Source organism: Cygnus olor, chromosome 13 (assembly GCF_009769625.2).
Source record: "Cygnus olor isolate bCygOlo1 chromosome 13, bCygOlo1.pri.v2, whole genome shotgun sequence".
In the NCBI taxonomy this organism is placed as follows: domain Eukaryota; kingdom Metazoa; phylum Chordata; class Aves; order Anseriformes; family Anatidae; genus Cygnus; species Cygnus olor.
The window spans coordinates 20,527,068-20,543,042 of NC_049181.1; the positions used below are offsets into that span (position 1 = coordinate 20,527,068).

Below are 15,975 nucleotides of genomic sequence, written 5' to 3' on the forward strand. Positions count from 1 at the left end.
AATCAGGCAGGAAACTCCTCTCTTGTTGTTCAGCGGAGCTCCTTTAGCCAGCACGCCTGATGGGCTCACGCAGGAAGCACAGACACACGTGGCCACAGCACAGGACTGGGATCACTGTGCTAGTGGCACCTGGCCACCAAACTGACCTGCCTGCATCTTCTACTGCTGGAGGGGAAGCTCTACTCGAGGGGAAGAGGAGGGAGGAAACTCCGCAGGCGGGGCTCTCTTCTGAAATGGCTCCCACTTACCACGTCAGTTCCAGCAACCACCCATCAACACCCTCCTTACATTAAAGAACAGCTCTGCTTTCAACCGATTGCTAGCTTGGTTTCTCTCTCCTCCACCAGATCCCACCAGAAGGTTTTAATTTTTCAAATCTTAACTTTCTTACACATTTAAGATGAACATTTGCACCTTCCACACCTGATAGGACATGGTTCAGTCTTTACGTAAAAGCAGTTAGTTATACTCGATGAAGCTAGTAGCTCAATGCCAACATATGCCACAACAGAAACAGAAGGGTGAAGGTGATGCATCTGGACACAGAACACACTTATCAAATGGTCCTACAGCAAGCATCAACACATTTCTACACTTTTCTATCTTCCCCATTTCCTTGGTATTGACCTGGTAATCCTATTTCACCTTCTAGGATGCTTACATGTTAATTCCTTACATATTCTCAAATTATGCTTACTGAAAAAGAACTAATAAACTCCATTAAATCTCCTAGATCTCCAAACTACTAAGAACACAGATGCAATCTTGCACCCAGAAAAAAAAAAATCGTTTTCCACACTCCTCTTCAGTGGAGACTGAGGAAGACTAAGCCCACTTGCAGGATTATGCAAGAACACATTAATCCACTCTGTAAACAGAACTTCCCCAACCAGTTCTGAAATCAAGGTATGCTTAATGTAGTTTGCATCCCCTTGGCACAAAGTGAAGAAAAACCAAGAATTAAGTTTCGCAGAGATTGTTATTGTATTTGAAGAATCTTAATGTCTGACCTACTGTATAGGAACAGAATGACTTACTGTATTCTCTTCCATCCACTGTTACTGAACTGAAAATTTTTAATGTTTTTGTCATTTTGTCATTTTTTTTGTCTGTCTTGCCAGATTAGTAAATTTTTGCTTTGCAGCAACAATACTGCTCTGAGGCACAGACTCTCTTCTAAGTACAGAGCTTTATTAACTTTCATAAAACTATCACATTGGTGAGTAGAAAGTGAGCAGTATAACCAGAAAGACGATGCAGTGCAGCGAGAGGAATAAAATGCCTAAAGGCTGATTTTTTCTGATTATTTTCAAACTGTCAAGCCACAGGTTTCTAGTTTACAAAATCTGTTCTATTTCATAGTAGCGCAGTAATATGGCACATGCATGTCGCTACATCAGCAGTACATTGTTTAATTTTAAAAAAGTTTATCAGTTACAAGTTCTGATATAAACACATCAGTCCAGAAATAATGTTTATCAATGCTGAATGGAAGCCCAATTAATAAAACAAGAGTAGTTTAAACATGCAACATTGAAGACAAATGTAAACCAGCAGCCCATACTAGGGGGAAAGAAAAAAAAAAGCATTTTTTCCCTCCATCATTGAAGCACTTGCTTTAATAAACCCTTTCCATGTTTGGTAAATCAATATGCAAAAACCCAGTTTCACCTTTTTTGGCCATTAGTTTATTAGGGAAGTAATGACAGACCTATACCACAGATGCAACAGCTACTTGTGTAGCTTTCCTTTCTGGTTACCATAGTTTCCAATGAACTGTAGATTTCTAGAAATAATACTTACAAGAAGGAATAAAAATATCACTGCGTAAATATTAAAACTGCAATAAACAGTATTAAAGAATCATTTTGATTGGTGTATGAATGATGCTTTAGTGAACGGGCAACTCGGTTAGAGGAAGTTTTATTTGCAAGACCTTGTCACAGCACAGTACTGAAGCCTAAGGGTGGACAGCAGGGGAAAAAATAAAGATAGAAAAAGCGACCAAAGGGAAGAGGAAGATGGGCACTGGAAGTTATTTCTCTCCTTTTCTCTAAATAATCACCAATAAAAAACACAATCGGCTCTAAAAAAAGTTGTTAGCTCCCCAAGCCTCCATCATCACGGAATACTCGCCAAACATACAGCAGGGAATAGAGCATAGGCAGGGAATTAATCTTGCAGGTATTGCAAGACAACTTTGGGCTTTCCAAATAAGAATAGTATGATTTGTAAGAGACAGGGGAAGCTTTACTTTCTGAGGAGCTCAGAACCCAAGCAGCCCAAGTCCCACATGAGGAGGACAGGTTTAAGCAGGAGGCTGGCCAAGCCCTCCACAGGGCCCTTCCCTCAGCCTGTGTCCCCTCACCTAAAACACATCAGTATTCCACTGTGCCAATGCTTCCAGAAAGCGACTGCCGATTCGCAATGCAAAGCTTGGTTTTATGGGGGGATAAAAGTACAGTATTTTGGATCTAGTTTTCAGAAAGGTACCTAGAGCAATGATAAAAATAGAAAAGCGCGTGGCAGCGTGCCAGACTGGAACTTTCCTGCAAGAATGTGGTTCTCATACCTAAAGAGTTCAAAATAACAAAATTTTAAATGACTTACGTTGCTGATCTTAACTTACGAAGATCATACTCCTTCCTTTTCAACTTGACTTAAATGGAAGCAGCCACTCGGTATCAACTTTCCTTCCCATTTGCCTGTCATGAGCATAGCACGGCCATATTTAGGCTGCAGCCACTTGTCATCCTTGCTTTAGAGTTTTTATCAAGTTTCTCCATTTTTTTTTTTCCTTGGAGAAAACATCATAATTACTTGGCTGCCTGCTTCTAGGAAGATCAAAAGTGAAATGAAAATTACTGCCAGGGGTCAGGATGTAGAGTCTTATTACTCAAACAAATTAAATTATTTGGCCACTGTATCCATAACTATCCAAAATACCTTGTTCCAGGACTCATGTCACATAAAATCACCTTAAAATTAAAAACTATACACCTCAGACACATGCTGCACGAACTAGAAAACTGCTTTTCTGACATTTACTACTCACACAATTTTTTAGGACCCTTTGGCTATCTATATACTTAACTGCCCATAGTAAGGTAATAAAAATAGCATAAAAATATGGATATTGAATATTCCCTCTCAAATCACACCCCTACTCCACGTAAGCTCCCCTCATGCTGAACACTCTCCCAAATAAAAACAAGCCAATTATATTACTTGCACATTATCTGCTTACTAAGACTTGATACGGGTCCAAACTTCCAGAGTTCATCTTTCTTAAGGGATAAACTGGGATTTTTACCTACAGGTAACCGCACGAATGAAAAGCTTCATCTTAAACCTCTTATTCTTATTTGCAAACAGAGCAAAAGTCAGCCTTTTTTCCCAGATGAGATGCTGAATGAGAGGTGTTGTCTCATAAAGCTCAGGCTGAAATCCTACGTTACACAAAAAAAAAAAAAAAAAAAATGCAATTCAGCCATAACCAAGAGCTGTAATGTTACCTCCAAACCCAAGATCCACACGTCTTTCCAGGCATATGGCTCCTGTTAAGCAGTAGGAAAACAACCATATAAAGGCCTGTCTGCTGTGTGATGACAGGTAGATCAGCACCCCTTGAAAAGGGGCACAGCAGGGACAGGCACACCCGGGAAGGACGCCCACCCCGCAGCAGCTCCCTCACTGCCCGCAGGCTGAGCAACATCTCCCCAAACCTTGGCAAAACCTCCAAGCCTGCTCTGGAGTACAATCCCAGCAGTACAAAGCACACATTCCTAAGGTCTGTTGTTTCTTTTTTAAAGTAGCCACTACTTTTGGAAAGGTTTAGGGCTTTTTTGAAATGCATGTTTGATCTCTTTTCATGATTTGCCAATAAAAAACCCCGAAGTTCGGACTCCGGCTCTAATTGTTCGCGTCAATCTAAACCACTGCAGAGGTACATATTACATGGTAAAATACATCAGTTGAGACTTCACAATACGAGCAAGAGTCATCATAAGCAAGCGTGTGAAATTTTGCTTGCCCTATCAACCCTGAAACAATGGGAGCCAACACAAAAATACTCCCATTGTCAGAAGCCGCACAGAAGCGCTTACGAAAAGCTGCTGTAAGGAACAGATCTTCCACCGAACTTCTCCTGTCATACACAGCTCCCTTCTCCTACCCAGTAACTAACCTTTAGTGAAACAGATGCATAGGAAAGTGAAATGAACGAGGGTGTGTAAGTGCAGGACAGATAAACCATCAGAATCAAAGCTGTAAGAACACACAGGACCAATCCACCAAAACCAGGCATGCTCTCCTCTACATACTTGGTTTTGGGTGGGTATTGTGGTTAATTTCTCACAGACCACAACCAACCCTCTGATATATGCCAGTTTTCTCACGTCTACTTACTGTAATCATATTCTTAAAAAAAAAAAAACAAAAAAAACACACACCTCCCACAGGAAAAGTTATAGCTAACTACACAGTCAAAGAATAAAAAACGTACCAAGTAGACAATAAAATACATACACGGATAAAGCAGCTACACGGCAGCTAACTTTTGATTTCCCTCTGAAGTCATAATAAGAGGAGAAGTAACTGCATACAAATGCAGTTCTATACGCACTTTGGTTCTGACTCAGATTGGGATAAATAAGTTTAAAAATAGACCACGCTCCTCCATGCAGCTCTGTAGCCAGTAAGGATTAGAAAAGAGCTAATGGCCACATGAAAGCCAAGGGGTTACCTGTGAAAAACGTAGGATCAAATTTTTTGCATCCCCTTTTCAAAAACTGGGTGCCAGATCTCTCCTCAGCTCTGATCAGTTCAAGGAAATAAGTTAGTAAGATGAAAGAAGAGAACTTTTTCACTTTGTCTGTTTTTCTACCCAATATGTCACTAGTATGTGATTTTCTTAATAGAAAGTGTTGCAACTTGGAGACGCACAAATACTAAAAAGGGACAGAGTATATACTGTGAAACACTTCAACGGCATAACCCATTAAACTTAGAGGCTTGGATTTAGTCTTAGTGATCCTGGACATCAAACTAAAAGAAACACAGAAGGACAACACAGTTTTTGCATTGATACCCAAATAGTAGAACATTTTCCACAAGACAGACCCCAGTCACACAAGAGCCCCTCAAGCTTCCCAGCTTGCCCATGTCGGCATCAAACCTAAATCAGTCCATGTTACATGAGGGCCTTCCTTCTTCAGAAGCTTCATATTTACTCTCCAAAAAATCCACCTTCACCAGACTCTCATGAACTGCAACATGAGAAAACTGAATTGAAAGGAAACAACTCCTAATTAAAATAACATACGACTAAAAGCACATTTTGAATCTCCAACTCTCAAAACAGATCTCCCTGTTCCACTCTGAAGTAGGAATCTGACCTTCTTAAAAGTCACGTCAGATTTCAAGGCTCACCCTGAAACCACAGACACCAGCCTTGTTGAAAACAGATTTTTCTCAAAAAGAAACCCAATCGAAGTCACTGGACTGGTCTTCAAACACAAAAACTGCTCAAAGAATGGTGGAAGAGCCCAACCAGTTTGCTCCGGAAAGAACCTTTATAGAAAAAAAAAAAAAACACGCTAGCACAAGAGCTTCAGCTACACTGATGTAATACCGCAAAGCTTACCGAAGGTCCTCCCTCCCAAATGTACTTGGCCAAAGCAAAAGCTCAGGACTGCCTACCTTCAGAGAGCCCCCCCAGCACGGCCTCCCCCCCGGAGACCCTTCCCAGACCACGGCAAGTGCTGCGGCCAAAGCGCAGCCCTGCGGCACTCCAGGGCTTGCTCCAGAAGCTTCCCATTTCCCAAGCCAAAGCTCCAGTTACCAGTTTCCCAAGGGCTAGGTTATGAATAAATTCTCCCCTCCTTTGTCAATGACCCTCAAATAAGGAAGCTGAAGTTTTCAGAACATAGATACATTAAGTGATACTGGGAAAATGAGCAGGGCTTATTTAAGAATATTAAGCTGTTACATTGATGGCTGCCATCAATCACTTCTTCCCATTACAAGACAATTACTGAAGCAGATGAAGCTCTTAGAAATAACAGCATCTAGCTGACAGAGACACAATCCACAACACATCCCTTTCCCAATATGTTTTCTTGATTCCTCACCCAAAAATAGACGGACGGTACCATTCTGGAAATTCACACCTACAATATACTCCAAGGTTTTAAAATTACTCAGGGGAGAAATGGTCACACCGTAGGCAGAGATCATGCCGAGTTACAAACCTCATCTCATTTGACAACACGCAACACTCCAGGAACACAACCAAGAAACAAAAGTAACCAGCACAAATATTTGCTTACTTTTGGGGATTCGCTTGACAAGAACGAGCAACTGAAGTGTTTAGGGTTTCTGTAAAACATCCAGCCTGCTTATGCTGGCACACAAATGCCAAAAAAGAAAAAAACACCCTAATCTCTCTTATATTTGCCTGCAGCAACACAACTGAGACAACATCACCACAAATGAAAATGACAAATGACAAATCATCCTAAATTTCAACTCTGAATGACAAAGAGCAATCTAATAAAGTTCGTAACACTCTGACTTGCTAACATCATTCCATGATTTGACTAAGTCTAATGTAGTTGCTTCCACCAACAAGAGCACTCACTTTCAAGTGGTTTGTAGCCTGCAGCTATTTTCCACAAGACTGCAAGAGCATGTAACATTCAAGAGAATATGTCTAGATTACTTTAAAAACAAAACAAAAGAATTTAGTTGCCACTGATATATTGGACTGAAACAAGGTAAACCTAAGGAGACTGCTCATTATTTACACTGCTTCCAAGTGGAAATTATTTCATTCCTTACATTTATGATTTAAATACTTTAAGATGTAACGCAGGAATGTGACATATTTAAGGAATTTGAGTTAGATTAATGGCCAGCTAATTGAATACTTCTATATTTAAAATGGAATTCTCTTTAATCAAGTAACACAGCAACTGCTTTAAACAAGGTATTTTAATAAGCTAGGAAGCAACCAACTTTTTGTCACTACGCAGATCTCAAATAAATATTTTCTATATATTAAAATATCCAAATATTAATTTGAACCAACTTATTCAAACCAATAATTTCCACTTTCAGTTGTGAAACATCAAGACTTTATGTCTAAAAGAAAAGACCTCTAGATAAATTTTAACTAGTCTTCTAAATACAAGACTACTGAGCCCTAATGTTGCTTACTGACTTGACTTCACATCATATTCCAGAAACTGTAAATGGACGAAAAAACTCCAAATACACAACTTTGGCACAAGCATGTAACATGAGAGATACCTGAGTGCTAGGAAATTTCACGGGAAAATTACAGAATCTCCCATCCCCCATCTCCATGGCTACTTTTTGTTTGTTTACCCAACGATAAGTTCACCACAGTTATCTTAATTCAAACAACAGCAAAAAAAAAGTAATATAAGGGCATAGGTTTCCCTCACAGATTGCTTAAAGACCACCTGTAGGTAATAAAGCAAAACATGATTGGTTTTGCTAAAAATCACCCACAAGAACCTCCCTGGTCAGAAAACAGGATCTGTTAGAAATGGGAAATAATTCTTATTTTTCTCCTGTAGTTTTGAAGCTTTCTTACTTTTTAATTCCTCAGAACAGTGTGGGGATTCCAGCCCATCTAGCTCCAAGGCAAGAAGGCAGCTGACGCCACCAACATGGTGGCTGCCTCCTGGCCCTGCTTTTATGGGAAGGGCTTTTGGGGCTGTAGGGGAACGGGGCAGGGGTACCCAGCCGCGGTGGGCATTGCGATTCCGTGACTCATCACCGCAAAGCTGATGAGAGTTGGGGCTAATGAGCAGGCAAGGCCAGGAAGGCAAAGATTAAGGTCCACCAATTGCACAACCACTCCTGGTATTTATTTACCTGTGGAGAGCAAAATATCCACGTGCAGGCTGGCTGGTTGAGTCCCAGGCAGCTCAACAGCAGACAAATACTCCGGGAGGCGCACTAAGTGACTGGAAAAGGGATTGGGGGGGGGCGGGGGAAGAGTACGAAAAGGGGGAAAAGTTGTTCCCAAGGGCCTATTTCTGGTATGAACGAGTCAGGAGTGGGGCAGAGCTCCCCCCGGAGCCCCCAGCCCCGCTCAGCGCCCGACCCCGAAGCCCCTGAGGGCACGGAGCCGCCGCCTCCCGCCCGGGGCCGGCCAACGAGCGGCGGGCGGAGGCGGCGGCGCGGGCCCCGCCGTGACGCACTTCGGGAGGCCCGGAGCCCGCCCCGGCGCTGGGCCCAGCCCTCCGCGGCTCCGGCCGGCCCGGGAAGGGGCCGAGGGGCCGGGGAAGGGCTCGGGGGCTGTTATGGGGGTGCCGGGTGTGGGGCGCAGGGGGAGCGGGGGGGGGGTTCCGCCGGGGTGCCCCGAGGTAAAAGCCCGGCGCTGCCCGCGGTGTTCGCTCGGAGCGATAAATAAAAGGAGGAATTGAGGGGCGAAGCACGGCCGGTTGACCCAGGGGGCACCCCGCGTTCATGGGGAAGACGAAAAACACTCAAACGCGCGTAAATAATAAAAACAAAAAGTGCAGAGAAAAAGAGAGAGGGTAGTGAGAGGGGGGGCGGCCGCGTCCCCCCAGCCCCTTCCCGTGGGGGGAGCGGGCGGCGAGCCCCGGCCGCCTACCTGGCACGGCCCGGCCCGGGCCCGAGGAGCGCTATCGAAAACAAAAGTGGCGCCAAAACCCCCCGGCACGGAGCGGCTCCTTCCTCCTCCTCCTCCCCTTCCCTCCCCCCCGGCCGCCCAGCGGGGTCCCTGCAACACGCGGCCCCCGGCGCCAGCCGCCCGCTGCCCTGCGCGGGGCTAAGAAAAGTCCCGACAAATGGTGATAATAAGGATTAGTGATAAATCGCGCCCAAAGGGAAGCCGCCACAACTCCTTCCCGCAGCGGGCAGCCGCCGAAAAGAGTCGCTCGGAGGGGAAAAGCGAGTCCCACAAAGGCTTCCCCATCGATTTTTATTTTTTGTTTTTAATTCGGGGAAGGGGGACACAACTCTTCGGGACGGGGCGGCGAGCGGAGGCGCGGCGGGACCGCGTCCTGGCTGCGGCCGGGGGTAGCCGCTGCCGCCACAGCCCCGCTGGAGCGCCCGGGAAGGGGCGGCCGGAGCTGTCCCGGCTCGACGGCCGGAGAACCGAGGCACGGGAGCGAGAAGCCGGAGTCCACAGCGGGACGGAGAGCGGGCGCTACCCGGGGCCGGAGCCCCCCCGGGCCGGCCTCCCCCGGCCGCCCAGCCCGGGGCCCACCATTTTGGGCCGCGCGGCCCAGCGCCCTCCTCGCCGAGCCGCGGCTCCTCCGGCCCCGCCACCTTCCCTCCGGGCCCCGACCCGCCGCCGCCACACGCGCAGACACAATGCCCCGGTCCTCCATCTTGCCAGCAGCCCCTGCTCGGCTCGGGAGAAGGGGGAGGAGGAGGCGGAGAAGGAGGTTCTCCATTTTAGCTCGCCGAGCGCCGGGCCTGTTCGCGGCGGGAGGAAAGGGGGCAGCGGAGGGGGGGGGGAGGGGGGCGCTTTCGGGACCCTCCGGGGCTCCCAAACAGCGCCGCCGCCGCCGCCCGCCCGCGTCCCCCCCGCTCCCCGCCGAGGGAAGCGGGGGTGGGGAAGCGGGGGGCCGGGAGTGTTTTCGCGGCTCGGCCCCGCCGTCCTCCATCTTGGCTGCGCCAAGGCCCCGCGGCCGGCCGGCCTGCCGCCCCGCGCCGACCCCGCAGTTCCCCGGGGACCGCGGGCCCCCGGCCGGCCCCGCTCGGCCGCCGCGCTCCCCGATCCCCCCCTCCAAACTTCCAGAAGCTTCGCCGCCATTTTCTAACTTACCTTGCCCGAGCCGTCAGCGGAGGCGGCGAGGAAGGCCCGGGCCCGGAGCTCCGCTCCTCTGTCCCCGGCCCGGCCCCGAAGACTCGGCCGCGGGGAGGGGGGGCTCGGCGGGGGGCTCGGGGCAGGGCGCTGGGAGCGGGCAGGTTATTTAATTTGGCGGCGGCGCTGGGGATTGTTTGGGGTGTTCGCTGCTCGGCGGCTGGCGAGCGAATGGAGGGCGCAGGCGCCACCTGGCGGCCACCGGGCGCGGGTCGCTCTCCTGGGCGTGGGGCGACATCTGCCGGCGGCCGGCCGCGGGGCCGGGCCGCGCCGAGCGGGGTAAACAAGGCCCCGCGCATGTCCGCGCCGCTCCCTGCTCCGTTCCTCCCCCTGCGCAGACGGGAACGGCGCCCCTGCACGGAGGAAGAGGAGGAGGGCGGAACGGAGGGTGCTCGGTCTTCCCACCCGATAAGCCCCGTGTCGGTAGCGGAGGCGAGGAGAGCGGCGGCGGCGGCGGCAGCAGCACCGTGGCCGCCTCAGCCTCAAGCCCAGCCCTTCCCCGCCGCCTCGGGCCTCCGTCCCTCTGTGTCCCCCCCCACGAAGCCTCGTACAAACTTCCGAGGGTCGCCCATAAGCAGAGTTTTCACCTCGCGGAGATGAACGTAGAACTTGTGTGTGGTTATTCCATTTCACAACGCAGCAGGGTGGTGTGCTTTTTTTTTTTCCTTCCCCTCTCTTGTGTAATGCTAAGCACATTACTCATGCTGGATAGTTGCACGTAAGCTTATAGTTAGATTAGTCAGCACAGGAACATTTTTTTGTCCTGGTAATTAGCCTCTCATCGTCCTCTTGTGTTTATCTACTTTTAATTTTCGGGGGAGTGTTAGCATAACTAAGCCGGCGCTCAGCTGAGGAGCTCTGTGCACCCGCCTAACAAAGGCGGGACACTTAAGGGAAGAGCAGCCAGCAGTTCCTGTCTTTTCAAAGCTAAGGTGAGGCCTCACAGCGCAAACGACACCTACAATGGAAATTGTGATCAGATGAGGAGTGGCTGAAATAAACTAGTAAAGATGGGTTGATGGCACGTGACAATGCTAGACGTAATGGTGCTGGGTACGTGTGGCAGACCTGAAATAAATTATATTCAACTTTAAGAACATTTTTTCACTTCCTGTCAACACCAAGGACTCAAGGGAGAGCAGGTTTAGACATTTAGAAATAAAAAGTTTTAATTTTTTTTTTCCTGTCTAGTTATATGCTAAGCACATTACTCATGCTGGATAGTTGTGTGTAAACCACACATTCATTGTGTTACTTCTGTAGAAAAGGCTGGAAAGAAAACATAAGGGAAGAAAATCAAGAGAAAGATTCCCTTTTAGGCAACGCTTGAAAATAGCATCTTGAGTGCCTAGTCATAAATCTGTGTTCAAGGTTTCAGTCACAGCTACAGGGGCAGTTGCTGATCTTTAACGGGAACCTGCTAATGACTATCTGGAAATTGCAAAAGAACTGTGAATAAAACATAGTCTGTTCAAAAAAAAAAAAAAAAAAAAAAGTTTTAAACTTGCTGTGATATATATGGATGCTAAATTACACACAGAAAAAGATCAAAAAGAACTGGATCTATTTGTGTCTTCCCTGTACAGTCAGCTTCTGACAGCTGCCGGATAGCTTTTCCATGAAAATAAACTGCACACTTCCAAAACTAATATTTTGCCTGCACACAGAATTTCAGTAACATATCCTCTACTTGAGGTACAGTAGGGCTACTCATACTAAAACTCAAATCCCAAACTTTTTAAGATTGTTATAATCTACTGCAACAGCTGGGAGAAGCACCAAGCTGCCTCGGAGTCAGGCATGAAGATGTGTATCCAATATTTGCTATATTGAACCACAGTGTTTTCTCAACACACTTGACCTCATAGCTGAGGGAGGGTTTTTTTTGGTAAATGTGTTTAACAAGAAAAATGTGTTTAACAAAGAAAACATGACACAGTTTTTAGGGTGTGGTTTTGAAGGAATGGGTGTACAAGCACTGACAATGCCGTGGCAGATAGTTCAGCCCATTTCCAAAGCTGGCTCAGACCTTAAAAGCCAAGATTTATAAAACTTCTGTACGTCCTGATTCACGTGACAGAGTTTGTTTTCTAAGCTTGTGACAACAAATCATGGAAGCCCTCTAGAGACCAGACTCCAGGTGCAGCAGCCATCAAGAATCACTGGGCACAGAGGCTGTTTAAGAGGATTTTGCACTCTGGTTCACTTCCTCCCTCCCACTTGTTCCATTCATCTGTAAATGCTGTCTAAGCAAAACTTCAAAACTTGCATCGTCAGAGAAGAGGGAGGGCCATTTCTTTCCTACGATTTTTTTTTCCCCCCAACATATCCCTTCTCAGATGCTATTTAGAGTACAACTACATAAACAATTCACACAGCACAACAGAAGGTGCGGGGAACTCCTAGAGGTCTGGAATGTGCCTGCTCTGTTCCAGGGAACAGAAGACAGGGTTTCTTAACCCAGCAGTGCCCTTTGAAGGAATGGGTGTACAAGCACTGACAATGCCGTGGCAGATAGTTCAGCCCATTTCCACAATGCAGAACGACACTCAGAAGATACATAAACTGGTTTCTGATGGTTATTTATAGCACACATCTAAGATGCAACCATAACAATCTCTCAACCTGTGGATAGGAATACAGGAGATAGAAAAGCTGAGTAAGTCCTCAACCGCTACATTTGTTGTCTTGTGGAAGATAAAAATGGCTCTATGAAGAGCCTAACTTCTGCATTTTCTCCCAAAACTGATCATGCTTCTGAGACTGAACCTTCCAGTAGCTACAACAGGGAAGGAAATAAGACAATAAGGAAATAGAGACATTTTAAAACTCTCAGCTTTCTAGAAAGGATCTGTACCTGATAGAAAAGAAGTTGTGAGAAAAAATGGTAGGAGAAAGTACTTTACAGGACTACATCAACTTTCTTACAATAGCTACTCTTAAGACTTCAAAGTCCACTGTTACTGATAGTGAGCCCACTTCAGAGATTGTTTAACAATGGCTTTTACAACAGGGATTTTTTATGATGTTTGATCCAAAGAGTCAGAGATTAGAGTCAGTCTTGATCAGAGAGTCACACATTTAAGAAACAGTGTTCAGAGTGAAGAGATACCAAACCAATTCCACGCCTCAATCAATGGCTAAAGGTTCATCACTAGAAAAGAATACCCTCAAGCTGCCAGATGGCTGATTCATTCTTCCAGGCAGGAGGCTCATGCTCATGCTGCTTCCTTTTCTTTTAGGACAGTAGAATAGGAACTCCCCCTGCAATTCTATTTCTTGTTTTCTATTAAAAAGAAAAAAGACAAAACCTTTTACTTCATTATATTTTATTTGCTTATAGGAGTTGGAACAAAAGAAAATTTGCACACTGGATTCACTCCAAGGTGAGGTGATGACCTTGAATCACCTGTATTAAGTAAGCCACTTTTATCTGTCTAGTTGGGGACAGAGGGGAAAAGCAGTCTTCCCAGTCCAATTTTGTTTCCCAAATTTCTGATACTGGCTTAGTCACTCTAGGGAAATTTGCTCTAAGTCCTTCTGGAGATGAGATATTACATAAGAAACAAAAATAAAGACCCAAAAATGGGTTACTTTCCCATAATCCACAGGAGATTTCACATCAGTAGCTCCTTAGGCCTTTCCCTGTTCTGTGAATAATTTCTTCCTTTTGTGGTTTACATAAATCACCCTTGCATGCCCCTATTTCTCACCAGTCCGTTCCAGAACACCTCACTCAAGTCTGATTTTTCGTGGATTCAGTAAGTTTCTGCCTACCATGCTCTCAGACCTGCAAAGGAGTACAGAGTCACAGCCCGTACATACCCTTATTACTAAAAAAGAAGGAAGTTTTAACTCTGCTTCAGTGATGGCTCTAGAAATGAATTAAAAGGACATAGCAGGAAGGCATTTATCAGCAGCTTCCCTCAGCCATCTGCTTGCTGCTTGCTCCCCAAAGCCCCCACCCTCATTCCCATATTTGAGGTGAGGGGCTCTTGCTATCCCTAGTTCAAGGTAAAAATCCCGTAGCCACATTTTAGAGCTTTCATCACTGAACTGTGTAAAAGCCATGCCTGTTATTAGTAGGAAATAACAAAAAGCCCTTCTCCTAGGTTCAGTCAGGAGTAGTTGCTTTCAGTTGAGGCACGACCTCAGCCTTACAGACAGGAAGGAGGAAGCATTACCGTTCAGGCTGCCTCTCCTGAATCGAGCACAGGATCTGTTCCAGCTCCCAGACATAGGGAGGTTTCAGAGGACACGGCCAAGACATCCATCCAGGCAGAGGGGCAGTGCATCACGGACCTTTTTATGAGTCATGGTAGCACCTGTGATGAAGTCTGTGGATGAAGCACAGGTACGAGAGAAGCATGTTTCAAATCGGGTGAGTTGGTTCAGTCAAAGGGCACAGTCAGAGGCAGGAAACAACAGGTGTTAAAACAACAAAAATAGGGCTGGGTCAAGAAGCAGACAAGCTGCAATGAGGCATCTTCTGGTCGTGAACAGGGAAGCAGCTTTAGCTAAGAAACAGCTTTGAAAAAAAAAAAAAGATACTGAGACTACACCATGCCCCGGATGCCCAGGGCTGCTCACCTGTGAGGAGCATGCAGTTCTCAGCTGGTCGGGCTTCCCCAAGCCCCAAGTCCCTCAAAGACTGACACGGAGCCAGCTTCTTGCCTGAAAATGGGGGGAAGAAGGCTGGCTTGTGGTTAGATGAGATTAGAGTGGAACTGGTACAGAAACGCTGTTAGTCAGCTTAAACTGCCCAAGATCGTAGAGCAAAAAGATTACAAACAAGTCAAATGTATTTGTTTAAATTGTCATCAATGAGCTTTGAAGAAAATGATCCATCAAACAAATGAGTCAGCTCACTCCTGCATTTTCAGGCAAACACCAGTTAGGGATGTTGACAGTGGATTGGTTTATCTTGGTCTTTTCCTCAGAAACTACCGAGGCTGGAGCTTAGGAGGTTGGAGTGGCAGTAGGTGCAATGAAGGCTTGTTGCTGACACAACAGCTAAGGATAAGGAACTGTGGGAATAAAAATGTTGTTTTTGCAGAGTTGCATTGTTTAAAGGTAAGGAATGGGGTATTGAGATATACTTGCAGTGATGAGAAAACTCAGCAGGTGACCTTGTAAAATGCAGACAACCAGACTCCTTAGAACAATTAGGTGAAAATCACGGTGTCAAGTCAAGTCAGGTAAGTGAAGAAACATTACCACTTCAAACAGTAAAAAAGTCAAAAGAAGTTTGAAATTTAACAGGCTGGCAACTGAAGGCCATGTATTGTCTGTGAAGCATCAGATAGGTTGTGAACCTGGATTACCCAGTCAATGGGGAAACAGGGGAGGGTCCTGGTCATCGAGAAATAAAGTATATAAACAGTACTGTGTGACTAGTAGGTGCGCACCTGCTTGTGGGGTGCCCGCCATTGCAATCGCGAATAAATTACTACTTCACTGAGATCCTCGCCTGAACCTAAGTTATTGGCTACGGAGTGTTTCTCACAATTTGGGGGCTCGTCCAGGATCCAGTCACCTACCGGGGAGCCCCACCGCCGCAGCAGCAGGAAGGCATGCCCCACTGATTTCAGCGGTCCTGTGCATCGACGGTGGCGGTTCTGCGGAGAGCTGACAGAGGGCCCGAGACTGATTAAAGAGGCAGGATCCATGAAGTAGTGGGGAAGGGAAGAAGGTAGGCACTCCAGGTTTAAGAATTGATCTGGTAACTCTGTGCACATACCAAGGTAAGAAATATTAAGTATTGCCTTGGGGGCCGGGTGAGACTCTGTGTGACGTGTGATTGAGACGTACTTTTGTACGAAGTGAGTGTGGAGTCCTGATCCGCGGATCCGTAGCTCCGCGAGGGGCGCAGGCGGAGACGGATGAAGCGTGAGATAAGGGAGAGAAAGGAAGCGTCTCGGGAAATTTGGTGTACAGTGAGCCCTTGCATGGGGAAGTGCTTGGCAGTACACTTGGTGTACGGTAGTCCTTGCACGGGGAAGTGCTTGGCAGTACACCAGGGAATCTGGTAAACTCATAGGTGTGTGGTAGCCCTTGCACGGGGAAGTGCTTGGCAGTACACCCCCATTTTCCAGAATCGGAAC

General features: G+C 46.6%; 1 protein-coding gene across 4 annotated transcripts in view; it reads right to left on the reverse strand.

Moving 5' to 3' along the window:
* The window catches only part of STAG2 (stromal antigen 2), a 74,669-nt gene extending 64,612 nt beyond the window's left edge, over positions 1-10,057 (reverse strand). For 2 of the 4 annotated variants that reach the window (XM_040572161.1, XM_040572160.1), the window contains exon 1: positions 9,833-10,055. The gene's annotated coding sequence lies outside the window, so the exon portion shown is untranslated. Of the gene's footprint in view, positions 1-9,832 lie in introns of all 4 variants that reach the window. The other 2 variants (XM_040572158.1, XM_040572162.1) reach the window with 2 other exon arrangements.
* Positions 10,058-15,975: the final 5,918 nt, after the last annotated feature.